This window comes from Oncorhynchus clarkii, chromosome 2, assembly GCF_045791955.1.
Source record: "Oncorhynchus clarkii lewisi isolate Uvic-CL-2024 chromosome 2, UVic_Ocla_1.0, whole genome shotgun sequence".
Lineage (NCBI taxonomy): Eukaryota > Metazoa > Chordata > Actinopteri > Salmoniformes > Salmonidae > Oncorhynchus > Oncorhynchus clarkii.
This window is the reverse complement of record NC_092148.1, coordinates 7891692-7898834: the sequence shown is the minus strand read 5'-3', so window position 1 is coordinate 7898834 and position 7143 is coordinate 7891692.

Below are 7143 nucleotides of genomic sequence, written 5' to 3'. Positions count from 1 at the left end.
GGGACGGAGATTTGTCTTCCAACAAGACAATGATCCAAAACATAAAGCAAAATCTACAATGGAATGGTTCAAAAATAAACATATCCAGGTGTTAGAATGGCCAAGTCAAAGTCCAGACCTGAATCCAATCGAGAATCTGTGGAAAGAACTGAAAACTGCTGTTCACAAATGCTCTCCATCCAACCTCACTGAGCTCGAGCTGTTTTGCAAGAAGGAATGGGAAAAAATTTCAGTCTCTCGATGTGCAAAACTGATAGACATACCCCAAGCGACTTACAGCTGTAATCGCAGCAAAAGGTGGCGCTACAAAGTATTAACTTAAGGGGGCTGAATAATTTAACGTCGAGCAGAAGTAACGTTAGCTAGATGACTAAATACCGCAGAGGCTAACGTTCAGACCCCTTCCCTTTTCCCAATTTTGTTATGTTACAGCCTAATTCTAAAATGGATTACATTTATTTTTGTTCCATCCATCTACACACAATACCCCATAATGACAAAGTAAAAAACAGGTTTAGAATTTTTTGCAAATGTATATATATTTTTTAAAACTGAACAAAAACGTAAGTATTCAGACCTTTTACTCGGTACTTTGTTGAAGCACCTTTGGCAGTGATTACAGCTTAGTCTTCTTGGGTATGACACTACAAGCTTGGCACACCTGTATTTGGGTAGTTTCTCCCATTGTTCTCTACAGATCCTCTCAAGCTCTATCAGGTTGGATGGGGAGTGTCGCTGCACAGCTATTTTCAGGTCTGTCCAGAGATGTTCGATCGGGTTCAAGTCCGGGCTCTGGCTGGGCCACTCAAGGACATTCAGAGACTTGTCCCGAAGCCAATCCTGTGTCGTCTTGGCTGTGTGCTTGGGGTCATTGTCCTGTTGGAAGGTGAACCTTCACCCCAGTCCGAGGTCATCATCAAGGAGCTCTCTGTTTCCCTCGATCCTAACTAGTTTCCCAGTCCCTGCCGCTGAAGTCCCTGCCGCTACCCGGACTATTTGCATTGTGTGCCCCCCAGCCCCTCTTTTACGCTGCTGCTACTCTCTGTTTATCTTATATGCAGTCACTTTAACTATACATTCATGTACATACTACCTAATCGGCCCAACCAACCAGTGCTCCCGCACATTGGCTAACCGGGCTATCTGCATTGTGTCCCACCACCCGCCAACCCCTCTTTTTACGCTTCTGCTACTCTGTTCATCATATTTGCATAGTAACTTTAACAATGCCTACATGTACATACTACCTCAATAAGCCTGACTAGTAGGTGTCTGTTTGATTTGAAAAACAGCCCCACAGCATGATGCTGCCACTACACTTCACCGCAGGTGATGAAGGGTGCCTGGCTTCCTCCAGATTGAACTCTTTGGCCTGAATGCCAAGCGTCACATCTTGATTTCATCAGACCAGAGAATCTTGTTTCGCATGGTCAGAGTCCTTTAAGTGACTTTTGGCAAATTCTAGGCAGGCTTTTATGTGCCTTTTACTGAAGAGTGGCTTCCGTCTGGACACTCTACCATAAAGTCCTGATTGGTGGAGTGCTGCAGAGATGGTTGTCCTTCTGGAAGGTTCTCTTATCCCCACAAAGGAACTCTAGAGCTCCTTCAGAGTGACCATCGGGTTCGTGGTCACCTCGCCGACCAAGGCCCTTCTCCCCAGATTGCTCAGTTTGGCTGAACGGCCAGCTCTAGGAAGAGTCTGGTGGTTCCAAACTTCTTCCATTTAAGAATGATGTTCTTGGGGACCTTCAATGCTGCAGAAATGTTTTGGTAACCTTCCTCAGATCTATGCCTCGATACAATCCTGACTCTGAGGTCTACGGACAATTCCGTCAACCCCATTGCTTAGTTTATGCTCTGACATGCGCTGTCATCTGTGGGACCTTATATAGACGTGTGTGTGCGCCGTTCCAAATCATGTCCAACCAATTGAATTTACCACAGGTGGACTCCAATGAAGTTGTAGAAACATCTCAAGGATGATCAATGGAAACAGGATGCACCCGAGCTCAATTTTGAGTCACATAGCAAAGGGTCTAAATACTTATGTAAATAAGGTATCATATTTTTAATACATTTGCAAACATTTCTAAAAACCTGTTTTCACTTTGTTATTATAGGGCATTGTGGATAGATTGAGGAATCTTTTTAAAGATTTAATCCAGCTTCTACCCCCAAGCCATAAGACTCCTGAACAGCTAATCAAATGGCTACCTGGACTATTTGCATTGACCCGCCTATTTGCATTGACCCCCCTATTTTTACACTGCTGCTACTCTCTATTTATTATCACTTTACCTCTACCTACATGTACATATTACCTCAATTACCTCGACTAACCTGTGTCCCCGCATATTGACTCTGTACCAGTACCCCCTGTATATAGCCTCGTTACTGTTATTTTATTATTGCTCTTTAATTATTTGATATCTTTCTATTTAATTTTGTTTTACTATTTAGTAAATACTTACTTAAGACTTATTTTTGTTAGAACTGCATTTTTGGTTAAGGGCTTATAAGTAAGCATTTCACTGTTGTATTCGGTGTGTGTGACAAATATCATTTGATTTGATTTGATTTTATGATTTTGGTTGAGCCAAATCAATGTTTTAGCGTCTATCATATGGCTCCCCCTCCTGTCTGAATAGATTCAGTAATAATTTGAAACAAAACGTGAAACATTTAAAAATGTATTTTTACCCAAATAGCATTTAAGCCTTTATTAGATTAGTTTCTGTGTATTATTTCTAAACAAGCGAGTATATTATACTGCTGTACATGTTTATAACTTTGCATTAAACATTTGACAACAATAATAATACAGTCATTAAGCTCACATTTGATCCAATACAACTTACTGTTAAACAGGATATGCAATGGCTCCTTCTTGGCCTGAGCTGGAGGCAACAATATCATATGACTCTACAGACTTTCAATTATATTTCAAAAACCTAATCACATTAAAAGTTGATACTGATACAAGTGCTGTACCATGTGACTAAATGAAATAGTATGTCTGATTTTGCACATCATACCACAGAACAATAAATATGTAGAAAGCTCAAAAGTGTTGCAAAAATATTGCCTTGCATTCCACCCAGAACCATCTCACCCACATGGCTACTGGTCGCCATAGAGACTCCTGCCAAAGGTATAGGCCTGCAGTCACCATTCTTCAATCTCTCAGGTGAGGGAGGTCTGAGTACCTGCATGTCTTAGCCTTGACAAGTGAGCATCTTCCTGCTGACTCCTCTATCACTGATTCTTCCTACTGAATTACTGGAGCGCCACCTTGTGGATCATCAAGCCCATTGATGTTTACCATCAAATGATATTTGCAATACTTCAGGAGAAAAGTTTCAGGCCACTCTTTCTGCGCCTCTGGGTGTCACCCAATGAAAATAGCTTCCTTAGGTGGACAAATACAAAATGTTTCACACCGGCCAGCTTGGAGGAAGATATGGCAATGAACTCTGGAGGATTGGGCCTGTGAAGAGAGAGTTTAAAGGTTTGATGCCATTTTAATGGCGGACAAAAAAATGGTGATATTAAAGATACACTGTAAATGAGTTCTATTACATTCAACAATTCAAAATATGCGCCATTAACTCCAAACATCTGTATATTACTAGGTAATAGAGTAAGATGTTTACCTTTGAGCTCTAGGCCGATTCTTGGCCTCTCCGACAGGCCTTTGGGTGATGAGTCTTCCCCTAGCTCGCAGTGGCAGGGTTCTAGCCTGTGAACTATGCCTCCTGGTGTAACTGGGAGCCATGACGTTCCTGGATAGAGCTGCTATGGACTCCCTGTAGACAAGGCCATGTCTGGAAGATATGCTGCAGTGGTGACACGTGGCCAACTGAGAGAGAGGTAAAATAAGGGCAGAGGTCAATGTAAAAGACACTGCCATAGGGGTTAGCTATTCAACGTTACAGACATGCTGAGACAATTCCCAAAGAGATTCAAAGAAGGAAGTTGAGGAAAGTAAGTGAGTAAGAATGATAAACAAATCATTAAAACCAGGCCACGCTACTCCCTGTAATAATGAAAGTCATGTAGACCTGGTTAAAAGAAAACCAAGAGGCCTCTCTCCATAAAGAACACAAGGCTAAATTCAGATGTGATAACACACATGTTGGCCCTAGCCCACTGTCAATTACTTCCCTCCACCAATAGGATATCAGGACAGCTCTCTAGAGTCTGGAGAGCATCAAGCGCATCATAGCCCCACTTCTAAACCAGAACTATTTATTTATTTTACAAGTTAATAATTTAGCAGACTCTGTCATCCAGAGTAACTTACAGATAGTACATTCATCTTAAGATAGCTAGGTGGGACAACATAGTAAGTACATTGAATCTATTGTATGGTGCACACTGGATTAAAGGCTATCATCACATTATGTTGCCCACAAATTTTCTTATGACATTTCTATGGAGAACAGTGTTTCACTCTTTCTCTGCTTAGTTTATAAAAAATAGTAGCGACAATAACTTATGTTTTTATAATAACTATATGTTTTGGTTCTATGCATAGTATTTGTGTCACACATAAATTAAGCAAGGATAAGCATGATACATTCAGAAACTGTTACAGTAGCCTACAGTAATATGTTGTCTCTGGAAAGAGAAAGACATCGCTAAATTATAAGACTAGCCCTAAATGATTCCCCTCTTCTATCAGACATTCCTTAAATTTACCATGGAAACGATAAAACAAAGTATACATTCTTTACCTAGCACAATTCAACAATCTGCTACCACACTCCCAAATGATCAACTCACAAACAATGTTGTATCAAAGCATTGAGAGTCAACAAAGTTGTGTAAATGCCTGGAAGAGAGGAACTCACCGAGACAAAGGCTGCCATGCTGGGCTGTTTCTGTTCTTCTTCACAAGAGTCACAATGTGTGACAGTCCCTCTAACACAAAACGCTCTGTCATCCTACATATGGGTGGAGCCAGGGGGCGATTAAATAAATGACATCTCAGCCCACTGCTTCTTAAGGATGTCACCAGTACATGATTCCTGCCTACAGCCATAATCTATACTCTAGACTGTGGATTAGGGTCTGAAACAACCCCCACACCAAACCAATAGGGTTGTGAACAGGCTGTCCTATTTTAACCTGAATAATCTTGGAATGTGAACCAAGCTGTCAGTGTTACATCAACAACAATTGATTTGATGTTCTGTTCTGTGTTTCTGGGTTAGATAACGGAATATATCCTTTTGTGTGATTACACAACACTACAATTTCATGTCAGAAAAGGATATTACAGGGTTGATTTTCTGTCCTAAAATGTCATCTTGGGGAGGCAGGGTAGCCTAGTGGTTAGAGCGTTGGACTAGTTACTGGAAGGTTGCAAGTTCAAACCCCTGAGCTGACAAGGTACAAATTTGTCGTTCTGCCCCTGAACAGGCAGTTAACCCACTGTTCCTAGGACATCATTTATTTATTTATTTACCTTTATTTAACCAGGTAGGCAAGTTGAGAACAAGTTCTCATTTACAATTGCGACCTGGCCAAGATAAAGCAAAGCAGTTCGACAGATACAACAACACAGAGTTACACATGGAGTAAAACAAACATACAGTCAATAATAAAGTATAAACAAGTCTATATACAATGTGAGCAAATGAGGTGAGAAGGGAGGTAAAGGCAAAAAAGGCCTTGGTGGCAAGGTAAATACAATATAGCAAGTAAAACACTGGAATGGTAGTTTTGCAATGGAAGAATGTGCAAAGTAGAAATAAAAATAATGGGGTGCAAAGGAGCAAAATAAATAAATAAATTAAATACAGTTGGGAAAGAGGTAGCTGATAGGGCTAAATTATAGGTGGGCTATGTACAGGTGCAGTAATCTGTGAGCTGCTCTGACAGTTGGTGCTTAAAGCTAGTGAGGGAGATAAGTGTTTCCAGTTTCAGAGATTTTTGTAGTTCGTTCCAATCATTGGCAGCAGAGAACTGGAAAGAGAGGCGGCCAAAGAAAGAATTGGTTTTGGGGGTGACTAGAGAGATATACCTGCTGGAGCGTGTGCTACAGGTGGGAGATGCTATGGTGACCAGCGAGCTGAGATAAGGGGGGACTTTACCTAGCAGGGTCTTGTAGATGACATGGAGCCAGTGGGTTTGGCGACGAGTATGAAGCGAGGGCCAGCCAACGAGAGCGTACAGGTCGCAATGGTGGGTAGTATATGGGGCTTTGGTGACAAAACGGATTGCACTGTGATAGACTGCATCCAATTTGTTGAGTAGGGTATTGGAGGCTATTTTGTAAATGACATCGCCAAAGTCGAGGATTAGTAGGATGGTCCGTTTTACAAGGGTATGTTTGGCAGCATGAGTGAAGGATGCTTTGTTGCGAAATAGGAAGCCAATTCTAGATTTAACTTTGGATTGGAGATGTTTGATATGGGTCTGGAAGGAGAGTTTACAGTCTAACCAGACACCTAAGTATTTGTAGTTGTCCACGTATTCTAAGTCAGAGCCGTCCAGAGTAGTGATGTTGGACAGGCGGGTAGGTGCAGGTAGCGATCGGTTGAAGAGCATGCATTTAGTTTTACTTGTATTTAAGAGCAATTGGAGGCCACGGAAGGAGAGTTGTATGGCATTGAAGCTTGCCTGGAGGGTTGTTAACACAGTGTCCAAAGAAGGGCCGGAAGTATACAGAATGGTGTCGTCTGCGTAGAGGTGGATCAGAGACTCACCAGCAGCAAGAGCGACCTCATTGATGTATACAGAGAAGAGAGTCGGTCCAAGAATTGAACCCTGTGGCACCCCCATAGAGACTGCCAGAGGTCCGGACAACAGACCCTCCGATTTGACACACTGAACTCTATCAGAGAAGTAGTTGGTGAACCAGGCGAGGCAATCATTTGAGAAACCAAGGCTGTTGAGTCTGCCGATGAGGATGCAAATTTCTGCTTGAAAAAGCTAGCCTTGGCTTTTCTAACTGCCTGTGTATAATGGTTTCTAGCTTCCCTGAACAGCTGCATATCACGGGGGCTGTTCGATGCTAATGCAGAACGCCATAGGATGTTTTTGTGTTGGTTAAGGGCAGTCAGGTCTGGGGAGAACCAAGGGCTATATCTGTTCCTGGTTCTAAATTTTTTGAATGGGGCATGTTTATTTAAGATG